General features: G+C 33.6%; 1 protein-coding gene and 1 long non-coding RNA gene across 2 annotated transcripts in view; one reads left to right on the top strand and one right to left on the bottom strand.

Annotated features, from left to right (window-relative positions):
• LOC143052042 (uncharacterized) overlaps positions 1-19,268 on the top strand; it is a 50,067-nt gene that overhangs the window by 17,913 nt on the left and 12,886 nt on the right. The window lies entirely within an intron of this gene.
• On the bottom strand, positions 3,917-9,728 carry LOC143051673 (uncharacterized). The gene is made up of 3 exons (XR_012970872.1): positions 9,396-9,728; positions 5,791-5,876; positions 3,917-4,694 (listed from the first exon to the last, which is right to left on the bottom strand). It is a non-coding gene; the product is annotated as an uncharacterized LOC143051673 (long non-coding RNA).

Raw genomic sequence — 19,268 nt, 5'->3', positions numbered from 1 at the left:
GCATCGACCCAGTGGTAGTAATAACAATAACGGTACCAATTTGTCTGCACCAGATGCGCATTTCGACATTACATGTCTCTTCAGTGATGCTTTCGGCCAAAATATTTGAAATCCAAAGCTATTATAAAAGATGAAGAGCTATAATACAAAAGTTCCAAAAAGTATAGCCAAATCCGTTGAAGGAATCAGAGCTTTGCACGAGGGAGATACATTCCTCAATTTATAATAATGTCTAGTATTTTGTAACAGCAAATTTAAGTAAAACAAAAAATCCGCGTATTTTCATGCCAGTACAGGCGTACTCGCTACTGGCCTGGTGATACCCTCAGGGACTAACAGTCCACCAGCAGAGGCATCGACCTAGTGGTAGTAATAACAATAACAATTTTTCTGCACCAGATGCGCATTTCGACATTACATGTCTCTTCAGTGATGCTCGTGGCCAAAATATTTGAAATCCAAAGCTCATATAAAAGATGAAGAGCTATATTACAAAACTTCCAAACAGTATAGATAAATCCGTGAAAGGAATCAGAGCTTAGCAATAGAGAGATACATTCCTCAATTTATAATAATTTCTAACATTTTGTAACAGCAAATTTTAATAAAATAAAAAATCCGTATTTTCATGCCAGTACCGGAGTACTGGGTACTGGGCTGGTGATACCCTCGGGAACTAACAGTCAACCATCAGAGGCATCGACCCAGTGGTAGTGATAACAATAACGGTACCAATTTTTCTGCATCAGATGCGCATTTCGACAATACATGTCTCTTCAGTGATGCTTTCGGCCAAAATATTTGAAATCCAAAGCTTATATAAAAGATGAAGAGCTATAATACAAAAGTTCCAAAAAGTATAGCCAAATCCGTGAAAGGAATCAGAGCTTTGCATGAGGGAGATACATTCCTTAATTTATAACAATTTCTAACATTTTGTAACAGCAAACTTAAATAAAACAAAAAAACCGTATTTTAATGCAAGTACCAGAGTACTGGGTACTGGGCTGGTGATACCCTCAGGGACTAACAGTCAACCATCAGAGGCATCGACCCAGTGGTAGTAATAACAATAACGGTACCAATTTTCTGCACCAGATGCGCATTTCGACATTACATGTCTCTTCAGTGATGCTTTCGGCCAAAATATTTGAAATCCAAAGCTTATATAAAAGATGAAGAGCTATAATACAAAAGTTCCAAAAAGTATAGCCAAATCCGTTGAAGGAATCAGAGCTTTGCACGAGGGAGATACATTCCTCAATTTATAAAAATGTCTAGTATTTTGTAACAACAAATTCAAGTAAAACAAAAAATCCGCGTATTTGCATGCCAGTACAGGCGTACTCGCTACTGGCCTGGTGATACCCTCAGGGACTAACAGTCCACCTGCAGAGGCATCGACCCAGTGGTAGTACTAACAATAACGGTACCAATTTTTCTGCACCAGATGCGCATTTCGACATTACATGTCTCTTCAGTAATGCTCGTGGCCAAAATATTTGAAATCCAAAGCTTATATAAAAGATAAAGAGCCATAATACAAAAGTTCCAAAAAGTATAGCAAAAATACGTGAAAGGAATCAAAGCTTTGCATGAGGGAGATACATTCCTTACTTTATAATAATTTCTAACATTTTGTAACAGCAAATTTAAATAAAACAATAAATCCGTATTTTCATGCCAGTACCGTTGTACAGGGTACTGGGCTGGTGATACCCGTAGGGACTAACAGTCCACCAGCAGAGGCATCGACTCAGTGGTAGTAATAGCAGTACCAATGTTTCTGCACCAGATGCGCATTTCGACAATACATGTCTCTTCAGTGATGCTTTCGGCCAAAATATTTGAAATCCAAAGCTTATATAAAAGATGAAGAGCCATAATACAAAAGTTCCAAAAAGTATAGCCAAATCCGTGAAAGGAATCAGAGCTTTGCATGAGGGAGATACATTCCTTAATTTATAAAAATGTCTAGTATTTTGTAACAACAAATTTAAGTAAAATAAAAAATCCGCGTATTTTCATGCCAGTACAGGCGTACTCGCTACTGGCCTGGTGATACCCTCAGGGACTAACAGTCCACCAGCAGAGGCATCGACCCAGTGGTAGTAATAACAATAACGGTACCAATTTTTCTGCACCAGATGCGCATTTCGACATTACATGTCTCTTCAGTGATGCTTTCGGCCAAAATATTTGAAATCCAAAGCTTATATAAAAGATGAAGAGCTATAATACAAAAGTTCCAAAAAGTATAGCCAAATCCGTTGAAGGAATCAGAGCTTTGCACGAGGGAGATACATTCCTCAATTTATAAAAATGTCTAGTATTTTGTAACAACAAATTTAAGTAAAACAAAAAATCCGCGTATTTTCATGCCAGTACAGGCGTACTCGCTACTGGCCTGGTGATACCCTCAGGGACTAACAGTCCACCAGCAGAGGCATCGACCCAGTGGTAGTAATAACAATAACGGTACCAATTTTTCTGCACCAGATGCGCATTTCGACATTACATGTCTCTTCAGTAATGCTTTCGGCCAAAATATTTGAAATCCAAAGCTTATATAAAAGATGAAGAGCTATAATACAAAAGTTCCAAAAAGTATAGCCAAATCCGTTGAAGGAATCAGAGCTTTGCACGAGGGAGATACATTCCTCAATTTATAAAAATGTCTAGTATTTTGTAACAACAAATTTAAGTAAAACAAAAAATCCGCGTATTTTCATGCCAGTACAGGCGTACTCGCTACTGGCCTGGTGATACCCTCAGGGACTAACAGTCCACCAGCAGAGGCATCGACCCAGTGGTAGTAATAACAATAACGGTACCAGTTTTTCTGCACCAGATGCGCTTTTCGACATTACATGTCTCTTCAGTAATGCTCGTGGCCAAAATATTTGAAATCCAAAGCTTATATAAAAGATAAAGAGCCATAATACAAAAGTTCCAAAAAGTATAGCAAAAATACGTGAAAGGAATCAAAGCTTTGCATGAGGGAGATACATTCCTTACTTTATAATAATTTCTAACATTTTGTAACAGCAAATTTAAATAAAACAATAAATCCGTATTTTCATGCCAGTACCGTTGTACAGGGTACTGGGCTGGTGATACCCTTAGGGACTAACAGTCCACCAGCAGAGGCATCGACTCAGTGGTAGTAATAGCAGTACCAATCTCCTGCACCAGATGCGCATTTCGACAATACATGAACAGTCTCCGGGACAAGTTTGCAATTCCGCTGAGTGCAAAAGTTGTCACCTTAATTTTTGGAGTTAAGTCAAAATGAAGTTGATAACTTGGTTGGTATTGGTTACCTGATATTTGTCCTAAAAAATTTTGGCTCTAGCACCACTGTTGAAAAAGTTATGCCCCTTTTTTCAACAATTTCCTCAGAGGAAAATTAGTTTTCCTCAAGGGAAATCAAATTTCCCTAAGGGAAAAAGATTTTTCCTCAAGGGAAATTGTTTTTTCCTCAAGGGAAAAAGATTTCTCTTAGGGAAATTGCTGCATAAATATTTCCTTTGAGGAAATTCTATTTCCTTAGAGGAAATTCTATTTCCTTTGAGGAAATTCTTTTTCCTTTGAGGAAATTTGTGGCTTCAAATTTTCCTTTGAGGAAAAACTTTTTCCTGTGAGGAAATTTGTAGCTTCAAATTTTCCTTGGAGGAAATACTTTTTCCTGTGAGGAAATTTTTGACAAACACTTTTCCTTAAGGGAAAATTCAAGACAACAAATTTCCTCTAAGGAAATCATTGTTCTTCAAATTTCCTCTAAGGAAATTTCTGAACATCAAATTTCCCTTAAGGAAATGTTTTCCCTTATTTTTACTAGTTAAACATTTCTTCACTATACCATGTATACAAACAGTGTGAATATAATTTTACAAGACTGAATAATTGATACAAATGATATTTAAAACTTTAATAAATGTTTGACTCAACATTTTAATGACATTGAAAATTCATACAGTCTGACTGTTTAGGTCTAGGTATGACAGGTATTGTTCATACTTTTTATATAACTTTAACTTAGATTGATAAAAAAAATTTGTAGCAAAGGATTCTGTTTTCTTTGTAATTGTTTCAATCCAATACATTAACAAGCAACCAATTTGAATGTCATACCATTTGTGGTGTTCTAAAGAATTTGTTTATATTTGCAGATTAAATAATAAAATAAACACGTCTTTTCCTGTTATTTTAAATTAAAATTTTCTTCTGTTTCAGCTTGTGTACAGTTATTCAATCCACTACGTAAGAATTCAGTGAATACATTATTCCATTCACTAAACATTTTTGCAAATTGTTCTTCAATGATCTTCTTCCATATATATATTTGATATGAAACAATGTATGAGGGAGTGATGTAAATGTGTGGATAAAACTGGTATTCCTTTTTTTAACAACAAAATAGATTTTTTTCTGCGTTTCTCCTTTCTTTCGACTAATATATATAATATGTTGTTGCTTTTATACAATAGTGTTTTTGTGTATCTAGGATAGAACTCCATTTTGTTTATGGCCATTATCATGTGATTATGATGAAATTTCCTATTTCTTTTTTGCAGGAAAGCACACATTCCAGTTCAAATTAATCCAATTGCGCACTATGTAGATACATTTCAACTTTAAGTTTCCTCTTCAGTAATGACCTATTGATCATGAAAACCAAGATGTCTGATTACCTATAAATACAAAAAATAAAAAAATAAAATGTTATAAATGGAGAGAGAAAGAGCAATAAAAGTTTATTTTGTCATGTTTATTAACATTTTAAATATATTTCCTTTCTTACTTGTGAATGCTTTTGTCTATAGTTCTTATATTAGTTGATTTTGTGCATTTATCAATCTTTCAAGTTGAGGCAGTTTGTTCTTTATATTATATATATATGTTGAGCTGTTAAACCACGTTCTAAAGTAAGGGTAGGGTTGAGTGCTCATAAACCTGTTTTTTATTACATGCATTAGTTTTTATGGATTTTTAACTTAACCTGTCAGATACTGTGAGAACTTAACTTTGTGTCTTTTCAATTAAGGGAAATGTATAAATTTCTTGCTTACTGTAAACCAACTAATTTTCGTGAGCGATTTATTTTCACAAGCAATTTATTTTCGCATTTAAAAATATAACATGCATATAAATTGTCGGGACTGTTTTTCATATATGTATCTTTCCTTGTTCATTTATTAAAATACATTAAGTAAAATTGAAAACCACAAAAAAAAAAATAGCTGTGATGTAGACTAGAAAGTATAAAATGCAAAATAAAGTATTCGCGAAAATTTAGTTGGTTTACAGTAGTCCAGTCTGTGTTTTCAGGAAATTTAAATCATTGGTTGTCTGGTGGAGGGTTGTCTTAATGGCAATCATGCCACATCTTATATTTAATATAACCTTGCCATATTCCTATTGTGCCTGTCCAAAGTTTAGAGCCTGTAGTTTTTGTCAGTTTAGTCTGACACTAAAATTTAGTGGTTGTTGTTGTTTCATACTGTTCATATTTATTTTTTTGTAATTTATTTTGTTATAAACTAGGCATTTAGTTTTACAGTTTTGATTGTTTCAATTTTTCATCTGAGGGTCTTTTATAGCTGCCTACTTTGACTATAGGGTACGGATTTTCTCATTATTGAAGGTCGTCACAGGCCTACAATTGCTTTCTTTTAGCCATGATCAATAGTTTTCATATTTAATATACCACATCTTTTAATTATTATAGTAATCATGATAACTGTCTTTCAAGTTCAATAACTTTTTTAAAAATAAAAGTGGCCTTACCATTTAGGTTTAGTTGGCTTTTGCAAATTTTAAATTGCCTATCATTTCTGCTGTTTATAATTCTTAATTCTTCTATAGTTCTTGTCCTATACATAAAAGAGTAAAAGTTAGTATTGAATGACATCTTGCATCAATGTTTTTTTTGCTGTTTAATGTACATGATGTATATTAATGTGTGTTTAATAAAAATCTGTACCATGAGTGCTTGATAAGCTTGTTGCCCTTTTAGTTGGTCTTTATGCTATAAATCAATTTTAATGATCAACTAGAAAAACTATGAGCACTGCACAAATAAGACCTCCCTCCAAATCAAACAAGAGTGCACACGCTGAAATGTCTCGCCTTCTTTACTAATCATTGATATTATGTTGATAGTCCTAAGTATAAAGCCTTATTAAAAACTGTCACATAAACTTAACATTAACCAAGATAACTAAACAAAGACCAATGAACCATGAAAATGAGGTCAAGGTCAGATGAACCATGCCAGGCAGACATGTACAGCTTACAATGCTTCCATACATGTACAACAAATATAGTTGACCTATTACTTATAGTTTAAGAAAAATAGACCAAAACACAAAAACTTAACACTGAGCAATGAACCGTGAAAATGAGGTTGAGGTCAAATAAAACCTGCGCGACTGACATATAGATCATAAAATATTTCCATACACCAAATATAGTTGACCTATGGCATATAGTATTAAATAAAAAGACCAAAACTCAAAAACTTAACTTTGACCACTCAATCATGAAAATGAGGTCAAGGTCAGATGACATTTGCCCGCTAGACATGTACACCTTACAATCATTCCATACAACAAATATAGTAGATCTATTGCATAAAGTATGAGACAAAAAGACCAAAACACAAAAACTTAACTATAACCACTGAACCATGAAAATGAGGTCAAGGTCAGATGACACCTGCCAGTTGGACATGTACACCTTATAGTCCTTCCATACACCGAATATACTTGCCCTATTGCTTATAGTATCTGAAATATGGACTTGACCACCAAAACTTAACCTTGTTCACTGATCCATGAAATGAGGTCAAGGTCAAGTGAAAACTGTCTGATGGGCATGAGGACCTTGGAAGGTATGCACATACCAAATATAATTATCCTATTACTTATAATAAGAGAGAATTCAACATTACAAAAAATTTGAACTTTTTTTTCAAGTGGTCACTGAACCATGAAAATGAGGTCAAGGACATTTGACATGTGACTGACGGAAACTTCGTAACATGAGGCATCTATATACAAAGTATGAAGCATCCAGGTCTTCCACCTTCTAAATTATAAAGCTTTTAAAAAGTTAGCTAACGCCGCCGCCGTAGCCGCCGCCTGAAAATGAAAAGGGAGTTTATGTCAAGATTTAAAAACAATTCACCAAAGTTTCATAAAAATTGGTGAAAGCATTCTTGAGACTATCCAAATCCCAATAGTACAATGACATAAATCAGAATTTTTTAAAATTGAAAGGGAATTATCATTATTATGTTATACAAAAATAATTCACCAAGTTAAATGAAAATTACTCAAATATAAAAAAAGAAGATGTGGTATGATTGCCAATGAGACAACTATCCACAAAAGACCAAAATGACACAGACATTAACAAATATAGGTCACCGTACCGCCTTCAACAATGAGCAAAGCCCATACCGCATAGTCAGCTATAATAGGCCCTGATAAGACAATGTAAAACAATTCAAACGAGAAAACTAACGGCCTTATATGTAAAAAAATATATTTTGTAAATACTTGATTAAATTAAAATGTTGACATCTCTTAGATTTGAGAACCACATGTGTTAATTGTGCGAGTATAATCGTGATAATCATTCACAAGATTGACTTTTAAAAGCCTATATATATTGAAATTTTCTGAAAAAAATCATGCATTTATTAATATGACCAATTTTCAGAAAGATGCAAGATGATTTATATAATTGTAATTTCAGGAATTTACAGTAAAGGCTTTTAACCCCACTGCATTTTGCACTTTTCCCAAGTCAGGGGCCAGAAGTTATGGCCTTTGTGACCTTTGTATGATTTTTATTTTAGTTTCTTTTTTTTACATTGAGGAGTTTAGTATTACGTCCATTATCACTCAACTAGTATACATTTTTGTTTAATGGCAAGCTAAAGCATGCCTCACAGGCACGGATCGAGGGGGGGGGGGGGGTCCGAGGGTGGGAACCCCCCTTTTTTTTGGACGATCAATGCATTTGAATGGGGACATGTAGTTGGAACCCCCCCATTTGTCCTGGGTTAGGAACCCCTCCATTAAATGGCTGGATCCACCACAGCCTCAGGTTGTGCGATTTTCTCGTTGCATTGACGACCCATTGGTGACCTTTGGACGTTATCTGCTCTTTGATCAGGTTTTAACTCTTTGACACATTCCCCATTTTCAATTTTATTTTCAGTTCTATAATAAATGTTAGACTTCTTGTTGATTTGGTTTCACATTTCGGCTTCGTCTGAGGAAAGCGTCCCAGAAATAAAATAGCCTTGCAAGACGTCATAATTATTTGGACTCCGATGCATTAACATTACAAAAAGATCTAGACAAACTTGCATCGTGGGAAACTACTTGGAAAATGGCATTCCACCCAGATAAGTGTAATGTAATTTCAGTCACCAGAAATAAAAAACCAATCACATTTGACTACACATTACACAATCATTCATTAGAACATGTAACAACAGCAAAATATCTGGGGGTCACCATCAGTTCCAACCTTAAATGGGATGTGCATATTAACAACATATGCAAGAAAGCTAATAGCACACTAGGCTTTCTAAGGAGGAACCTGAACATAAGTTCAACATCCATTAAAGAGCAAGCATATAAGTCCCTAGTAAGACCATCACTAGAGTATGCTTGCTCTGTTTGGGATCCATACTTACAACAAGACATAGATAGCATTGAAAAAGTTCAAAGGAGGGCTGCCCGTTTTGTTACCAACAAATACAGAAACACCTCAAGCGTTGGTAACATGCTACAACATCTTGAATGGCGCAGTCTCTCTGATAGAAGAAAAGACTCCAGATTGGTAATGCTTTACAAAATTGAACACGAAAAGGTTGCAATTCCTAAAAATAATAAATTAATTCCTCAAAAAAGACAAACAAGGCATTCTAATTCGAACAGCTTCCAAATTCCATCCTGCAAAACACAGTACAGAAAAGAATCATATTTTCCAAGAACTATTACCGACTGGAACAAACTACCAGATAACATTGTAAATTGCACTTCAGTAGACTCTTTCAAATCTTCAATCTCAAAGCATCAATATTAATTACAACATCTTACTTTATTATACAAAACATTTTATATTTTTAATTTTTCGTATTTTAAAAAAAAAACTTGTACATTTTTTCAATCTATGTCTTGTTGTAAGTTTCCTCCTGTGACATAATCTTCAATTTGTTGAAGGCGGTCACTATATGGTAGAAGTAGAAGTAGAAGACTAGGTTTTCACCACCATCAATATTGTAAAGAGTGTCGCACTGTGGAAGAAACGAGTTTGGCGCGTTAACAAAAATATAATTGTCTGTGCTGACAGGTTAGTATATGTGTGCATACCAATATTAAAATTTTCTAAGCCTTCTTTTTGGATATTTTGTCCATTTCTTGGTAAAATACTATCAGACCTCGAGTGCTGTTGTTTTACAAAAACGATCAAGTAATGTAGGGGAAAGAAACTAACTTAAAAGACCAAATTAAGCCACAACTAATGGGGGTCTCATTGGGGGTTCTGTTCACGGATCCCGCTTAGTTACTTAGATTCCCGCATCCCGCTTACACTATTTAAGTAAGCAATTTTGATATTTTTGTAATTTCCCGTGTCCCGCTAAACTTCATTTCCCGTTTTCACGGCACAATACTTTGACTTTCATGTGTCACGCTTACAAAAAATCCGCCAGAATGATGGAATGATACAACGGTCACAAAGGACATGGCAAATAGAATTATACTTTGAAAAATTTCATAAATTCAAATTTTATAATCATATCTTTAGTAATTAGAAAGTTATTTAATGTTTTAACGACACGCGCCTTAATCAATTGAGTGTCACCTGTGTAATCGATTGAAATTCATGTTCGCTCAACCTTGACCCGTTTATAATCCACTTGTAAACTGATTAAACATGTATATCACGGCCGACACTCGGCTAACCGAGAGATTGGTCGGTTAATCTATATTTGAGTATGCGGCTATATATGGGCGGTTGGTCTGTTAATCAGTCGGGTTGCCAGTGGTTATACGTCTGTTATGAGTAAAACGCACAATTTAATATTAAACTCTTTTAAATATGCAGATATTTGGCATATTATGAGAACCAAATCAAAAAAAGAAAAGTGTCTGACAAAATGATATCTATCATAGAACATTTTCCACCTGTAAAAACATTTCAGTCTGTGAAGTTTTCAGTATAACTAAAAGGCGCCGCGCAAGTATGAAGTAGTTATGCCGCGAGAAAGGAAGAAAGACCATTCACAATTTGTCTTGCATTGGTTTTTCTCTTTTTTAATTAAATAAATAAAAAATAAACCTTTCAAATATAGAGTTCATAAGATACAAATATTCCCTGTGGACACCTCCCCCCTTTTATTTGTGCTCTCTATTTTAAACCCTCGACATAGGCTTTCGAATCTAATTAAAATTAAAACCTTGCTTTATAACAAATCTATTCATGTACCGGACCGGCAACTTTCTTTATTTAATACGAAAATCTACAGTGCCATTATACACATGCATTTTGTTTGCTTGGAGTCCCCGCTCGAAAAGAAAGAAATAGCCCAACTCCAAGATACTATTTTCCTGCATCACGTGATTTTTACCACGTCGAGCTTACATTTGAATAAATACCGAATATGGAAAGTGAAACTACAATTCAAAACATAAAGTCCGAAGGCACAAATAAGAAAAAGAAAGAGTTTTTTTTGGCAAAGGCCGCCGGTAAATTCTCTCGGTGTTCAAAATATACCTGAAATATTTGCTACTGCCCCATTTTCTGTTCTATGAATTCTAACCCTGAGTTTTCTATCTGTTACTCCATGCCAAGAAATCCTCGCTAAAAATTCCGGTCGATCTCTTACGGCAGTCATTAGTAACTAAAGATTTGATTTCCTTTACGAAATTAATTTATGGCCTTCATTTACGTACGTGACGCTTAGAACACGGCCATATACCAAATGGTCAATATTAATCATCCATGTAATTTGCTCTATGGGGTGTTTGCAGAATTTCAACATAGGCAATTTCTTGGCATGTTATGCGCATAGCAATTTTTTCAATAAAAGGCGATAAAAACAATTTAGATATCATTTAAAGAACACGAAATAGTACTTTGGTTCTACAAAATAAATTGACATTAGTAAATATTTCATAATTATAATATAACGTGAATAATACCACGATTTAGTGAAAATTATGGGAATAAAGTCTGTTAATGGGTTGGACAATTAAAATTGTGTCAGTTAAGCGTTATTTAGCCACGACAATAGTTTTGCTACCTTTATATTTTCCCATTGAAAAAGTTAAGAATGAAATCTTTTTGAGTAAAAAAAATGACAATACGGTGCAACAGTATCCTTTTAGTAAGAGAATTTTTAGTTCGACTTCTTTGCATTTTATTGAAGGGTGTGTCACTTCAATATATCGTGATATGGATTGACCGCTGGAATATACATGTATTTATTATTAACGTTTTCAATCAGACCTTAATTTTTATGTCTGTTCAAAGTAGCACGTTTTAAAATCCGCCTGAAAGTGTCTTTCTAATACAACACAGGGTACATATAACGTATTGTCGTTCTTATATGCACGATATTTGTCACTGAGCGTTAAACCCTAATTCGTCAGTATCATCCAATTGGTTCTTTTCTTCTATTACTTAATCATATGTTGTTTACAAATCATTCTAGAGAATGAAAAGGAGCGAATGCAGCTACATTTGGTTATCTTAAGTTTTAATTCATTTTATTCCGTTTAGTTCCTTTCTACATAAGTGCAGAGGAGAACTGCAGTTGTCCGCATGTAAGCTGTAAGCTTCTAGCATTTGTCACCAATTTGGGTACATCGCAATCCGTTACTGTTTCAACACCCAGGTGTGTTTCATGTCTGTATTCTTAAACAATTATTAATTATCTCTCTTTTTAGCAATGCATCACTCTCTATACTGTCGTTTTCTGCTCATGTAGGAGGCTTTTATGTATAAAGTTTACTATACGGTATGGGTATTTCTCATTGTTGAAAGCCGCATTGTTGCATGCCTATACTTGCTTACATGATCATATGCACTTCGTTTTCAATTTGTGGTCTCATTTGCAATCATACATCTCCTTATTCTGACAAAGTAAACATAATGTAACTATTAAATGAATTATAAACCTTATGAATTGGGCCGTTAGTTTTCTCAATTGAATTATTTCTTAAAGTACATATGACCTATTTATTTCTTACATCTACTTTATTTAACTTTTGCGGATAGGATTCTATTATACTTTTTATTTGATGCTGAAAATACGAAAACGAAGGTATTCAAATGCTATAAATAAGCGAAGTAAAACAACCATTATTTTTTTTCTTTGGTTACATCTTCTGACATCAGACTCGGACAATTTGGAAATTAGTATGGCGTTCATTATCACTGAACTAGTATATATTTGTTTAGAGGCCAGCCGAAGGACGCCTCCGGATGCGGGAATTTCTCGCTACATTGAAGACCTGTTGTTGACCTTCTGCTGTTGTTTTTTTCTATGGTCGGGTTGTTGTCTCTTTGGCACATTCCCCATTTCCATTCTCAATTTTATTATGCATATGAACATTATATATATTTTATTTATTATTTCAAATATCATTTGTGACACCAATTTAATTTGTTTCCAAATCTTAAAATCATATATCACCACAGTTCTTTATCGTCTCTTATTATAATGACAGAACGGGCTGTGGAGTTATATGATTATCGGCGATATGAATTTCATATATAAATTTTGAAATATTCTAATTTATCCATGTTATCTTGTCCACTCCATAATTCCATAAATTTGTCCTATTACTGTACTCAAGGATTTGTATAGTTAGAAGGATTAGAATCTTGCTGTACTATATAACGGATTTTTATATATTGAACCAAAAGTTAATTTGAAATTAACTTCTACAACATTGTGAATATATTGGTTTCTCAAACCGCTATGGCTATTACATTATAAAAGAAAATGGTCTTCATCTTCAAATGTTGAAATAAAGATAAATTGTAATAAAAAGGCATTGACATCAGTAATAAAGGTATCTGTCATAGTACACAGTTATGATGATTCTCTTTTTGAAAAATAAAAAAAACGGTATGTTATTTCATAAAATAGTATTTACCTCTTGAAGTCTTTCTATAATAGTTCTGTAATCGGGTTTTGAAGAAACCCACGGACGCCACATTTTTTACTCTCAAATATCTTTCAAGGTATAATAATAGTATGTACACTCTTGTGTTAATAGGAAATGAAATCTCAGAAGCATTTTTTTCTCAATTTGTATTTCAAAATTGGCTTCTTAAAAAAAAAGAAAAAAAAAAAAGAAGTTTATTTAGCAATTTCCTTCAAACAAAATAAAACAAAGGCAAAGTAAACACAAAATTCAATTTTTAATTTTTCTTTCATCATCTTGAAATTATACCACGCTAAACCGTTAGGTTTATTCAACAACTACCATTAACTAATCAATTAGTAACGATCAAAGACAATTGTTTATTCGATAAGGTTGATTGGACATGATAATTGTGAATTTGCAATATGCCGTTGTTCACGTGTCGAATGGCACGCGCTGATAAGAAAAGGCATTTAACTTCAAAATTACAATATCTATTGATACCAAACTTTATAATTATGAGTAATATACTTATATCTTCTTATATCCATGTTTTGTGTGGTCCTTAAACATCGTTTTAGTGTCCTAAGTTCAAAAACTTTCTTCTTAGTGCACTAAGTAGTCCTTTGCGGTATTTCTACACACTGCCACTGGTACATATATGGCTTCATCGTTAGGCTAATAAAGAATTACCTTAACTGATAAAAAGGTAATGAATGTGAATTTGTTAAGAACTTTTTCTAAAATATTTGAACAATGATAAAAACATTATCCTTGCCTATTTGTCCACTTACTAAAAAGGTATGGCCAATGTCCGGTTTATTTGTTTCGTTATTTGGTTCCCATGTTCAAATAAATTGATGCATTTAATAATAAATCCTTGCTAATATAGAAAAGCAACTCAAACTTCTCATCTGGACTTTAGTCTGTATATATCGGCCCCTTCTCTATTTTGGGATTGAAAAAAAATATCTTTAATAAAAAATGCGGTTTTGAGCCAATTTCTTTCTTTTTAATTTGGTAACACGTTAGGCAATCAGTGACACTAATATAGTATATTACCAATGATAAGGCCATATATTTAAAGCTGTTCAAAATTCTGTACATTATATGTACGTGTATCAGATCGAACATTTTTTTTAATTGTCGTATATATAAAAAGAATTACTATAAGTTATCTAGTATGAAATATGTCCACTGGACCGACCGTGCAAGTACTGTATATATAGCTAGTCAAGGTCGTTAAAAACTTCCATTTGTTGTTGTCCACTGGAAATAAGCTCTTTAAAACACGAATCCCCGTTTATACTCAATGCCAAATTTATTTGTTAATATTTTTTAATCTTTCTCTTATGATTTTATCATAATATCTTTTTTGATTTTTTTTGTGTGGTTGAACATGAAATTGACACCGATGCTACAAAGAGAATTTGTTTAATGTCATCTGTTGCAATATATACTTAGTATTACACGTGGACAGGATGTTCCCCAGAAAATAAGTAATACACACCCGAAGGGTACACGCTAATGTCATATGGAAAATTACTGGGTCACCTGTAAGATGGTAATCAGCCATGCGACTAATCTGGTGACTGACTGACCATGTCACTACGCTATAAAAAGTTTATCATGAGATCGAAATGAAATATTCATTTTAATTAAAAATTTAAGAACTAAAGGATTTATCATTATTATGAAGTTAAATAATTCAACCAAATCGTATTATCCAAAAAGGTTATATACATATAATATGTTTTATCTATACCGGGAAAAAATTAAAACTGTATTTATAATTTAAATTTATTTTATAGAAATCCTTGTCTCTTGAAATGGAACTCACGCATGCCTAATTAAGATTTATAAATTTATTTAAAAATATAACAAATATTTAGATTTGATATTAAATTAAAGTTACCTTTCCGTGCTATAATTTATTTGATATGACATGAATTTAACTATTTTTGTTGAGGGATTTAAGGGTTTGTCCATACAACGTGTATGTTATTAGTATTTCACATGACCTGTTTTCGCCTTGAATCTCATTATACAGAGTGTTTCAGACAAGATTATGAAAATAACGTGCACGATACTTTTTTCGATCATCGTGAAGTGACAATTTTAATTCCCATTCCTCCATGCATTCGACCCCTGTTCAATTGTATATTTATAATTCCTCGTGCTTTTAATTACCCCTCTACGTGATTACCGTTATGCCAACAGAAACCCGGGACTTGATTTACATGTAAAATCATGGGCGGATCCAGCCACGATAAAGGGGATTAAACAACTACATGTCTCCATTTAATAAGGGCTGTCGTTATCGCTGGGTTTCTCTGACCTCACCAGAGACATATATACATATATGTGTATATATGTCTCTGTCTCACCCTATTCATAAAATTTAGATTTCAAAAGTGTATACCTTTTCATATATTGTGTAGGTTAAAATGATTGCTCACAAAAGGGGAGTCCAGCCCCCGGATTCCATCCCCTTCGACCCGCCACAGAATATGAAATTGTTATTTAAAAGTCACATACTAGTACTAGATCCGAGCACCTGTTTTGGGATACATATACATATAGCTAATTTACCGTAAATAACTGCGAGAAAATGAATAATACACAAGTTGATAATTGTCTCTTCTCTGCTAATTAATGTGCATGCAATATAATATTCACTCTGATTTACTTGTGAGACCACCGACACTAATAAAATTTACCTCGATTAATACCCTGGGTATTACATCTATGGTGCTCCGTTACTGGGAAGATCATATCGGATCCGATCAATTTATTGGTTCCATTCCCCCAATTGGAAGTCAACACGGCTCCTTAGAAAAAATGCATTGCAATGCGTCATAATTATCTGGACTACTAAGTACTTCCATATAACTTCGAAAGCAGACAATAATTTATTTTACTGGATGAGATTGGGATGACGGATTTTTAATGGATGGTAATTTTTATTTATAGCACAAGTTTACAAGGCAAGATTATTCACCTTTTTCACCCTACAAATCAAATGGTTGCCTCCTTACACCTACACGACCTAAAACATATTCATATGAACATATGGTATCATTCAATTTGTGTGACAACTCTGAGTGTAAGATTGACGGGGAGGGATCCAGAACTTTTCATTTTCTTTCTGGAAAAGGGGGGGGGGGGGTGGATGCTTGCTCCAGTCATGCTTCAGTGATACCCTATATAATCAACAAAAAATTTTACACAAAAAGGGGGGGGGGGCTTTCCCCTTAATTAGAAATCTCTATTTTCAGGCATAGGCTCATATAAATTTGCCTTTTGAAGAACTGAAATAAATATGAGATGGCTAATAAGTTTTCAGCTGCTTTACATTAATATACATCATATATATACATATATGTGACATACACAATTATATATAGAGCCATTTAAAAAGCTATTTTTTGCAATACTTAAATAATGTAGTATCAAATCTTGATACGTGTAGTTGAAATTGTTTAAAGTTAAACATAAGAATGACCATATAGTTTTTAATGTATATATGCTATTGCCATGAAACTAGGTCATTGTAGGTAAACTGTCATCTATTCCCTTAAATCTTAGTTCACGCCAAGTTTGATTAAAATTAGTCGAGTATATCTACCATGTCTACTCTATTAGGTCTCTAGTTTGGATAGTGTTTAACTTGCAAATTAAAATCATACTACTTCCAAATTTATTTCTTTATTAAAAATATTATCATGGTTATGGATGAAATAGCAAGTAATTAAGAGGATGAAATTAAATTGGATGAAATGTGGCAAATTTTTTAGGTAAAGTAGTAATTTGGTAAAGTTTGAAAAGGTAAAATATTAGTATGTCTGAAGTTGTCAAACTTAATTATAGACCCTTTAAAAATAAAATTATCCTTATTTTGAGTTATAGCTTATAGATTTTTCTATATTGTTGATCAGGGGTGGATCCAGCCATTATTAAACAGGGAGGGGTCCCAACCCAGAGTAAAGGGGGGGGGGTCCAACTACTGTATATGCTCCCATTGAAATGCATTGCTCGGCAAAAGAAAAGGGGTGGTTCCAACCCCTGCCCCCCCCCCCCCCCCCCAGTCCAATTTTACCTCACTGTTCTAGGAAACAAAATAGTCCATTTTTTTCCTGATTTTTTTTAGGGACTCAATTTTTTCTGTTTGATTATAGATTTATGCTGAATTGAAACATATTTATCTGTAAAATGCAATATCTTAACGCATTTTCTTTTCTATAAATAGTATGTATGGGGCGCCTGAGCGTTACTATGTATCTATATTCCAGTACTCCTTTTAACATACTTTTATTATAGGTGTAATTTTTTTTAAATATTTCTGCAAAACATACATTGCTTAATTTCCTTCGTGTGTTTCCTGGTATCTAGTGAAATGAGTCAACCGGTTATGTATTACAACGGAAAATAACCAATAGTTCATTCGAAGTGGCTACAGTTACGTTGAACAATAATTGCCGGAATGCAAGATCGGATTGGGACTTGATTAATTATGAACGTTACACTAATATTTGAGTAAGCGTAGACTCAGATATTATTGTTACGTTCGTAATAAACCAGGTCACAAATCGATCTTTTATTCCGCCAATTAGTGTTCAATGTAACAGTATTTTTAATTATAGTTAAGTTATCAAATGTAGCTTAGTTCATTTTGTATTGATATTACCGACTTTTGAATCCGGACAATATTTTTTTTCGACAACGTTTATTTACTTTGCTGATATGAAATTCTTGTCCCGAGAGCACCGAGTGAAATTTAGATTTTTACTTCTTTAAGTTGTTGTTAATTGAATGGGTAGAATAATACCGTCATATATCAGCCAAGAAGGTATCCTGTCGAAAGAAAACACTTGTACCGGATTCAAAAGTCGGTAATGTGAACATGAAATATTAAAGCTATATTTTGCAGTGCTAACATATATTCGAGTGACAAACGTGGAATATGTGAAGATACAATTTCTGATACTTTTTTTATTCGTTAAACTTGTTTTCGTTTTATAGAAAAGGTCTATAAAATAAAGGTTAAACAGTAAAATTCAGTCATAAAGGTAACATAAAATGATTTTTCCACAATTTCTACACGAAATCATTGTTTTTTTTCTTTCTTATATTCTCAAATTTCACCTTTTTATCATATTGTGAAATGCTTATAGTTTTATTTTCTGCATGTACTCAATATTCATATATAAATAATTTACAGGAGTTAAGTAAAGACATGTCCTACTTTGGCTTCAAGTTAATTACACACAGCCCTGAAAGTCATCATAATGAGTCTCAGACTATCTCAGGTCAGGTACTTGATGACTCTTTCTCAGATCCAGTTCCTCTCGATGAAGAAACCATAATACCTGAAACTCAGCTCACTCTGGTTGAATCCATCACAAGTGATGAAGAAATCATACCTGAAACTCCACAACCGAGCCCATCAATCAAGACCCAACTGGCCCAAGACCTGCTTGGTACAGTTGAAGTAACAATAGACAACAACAACAATAACCCTGCCTCAAAATCATATGTATGTGATATTTGTGATAAAACATTTGATAGGTGTACCAGTTTGAGGCGACATGTTGTGGGTCACACCGGTAATGGTAACGAGTGTCACATTTGTTCAAAGTCGTTTTACTCTAGGTATGATCTTACAAACCATGTATATGCAAGTGTAATAATAAGATTATATCATGTAAATACACCATTAGGTATCGTGTATAAGACAATAACAATCAAAACCAAGGAGTAACCAAAGACTCATAAAACCAAAAGACATTTACATCAACAGTTACAAATAATAAGTAGGAAACAACACAAACTCCACTAAAAACCAGGAATGAAATCAGGTGCTCCGGAAAGGTACGCATTTCCTGTACCGTATACGGCACCTGTCATGTTATTTGTTTGTTCTGTTCGGTAATGATGGAAGGTTGTTATGACTGAGGAAGAATATCACTGAGATATAATTTCTGACACACTTTTGTCATAATGGCCAATCAGCTCATGATGGCAACCATACACTTGAGTGATGACCTTAATTTGATGATTCATAGCCCTGTCTTAGCAACTTTTGAG

This window comes from Mytilus galloprovincialis, chromosome 11 (assembly GCF_965363235.1).
Source record: "Mytilus galloprovincialis chromosome 11, xbMytGall1.hap1.1, whole genome shotgun sequence".
NCBI lineage: Eukaryota > Metazoa > Mollusca > Bivalvia > Mytilida > Mytilidae > Mytilus > Mytilus galloprovincialis.
This window is presented reverse-complemented; position numbering and strand designations above follow the sequence as displayed.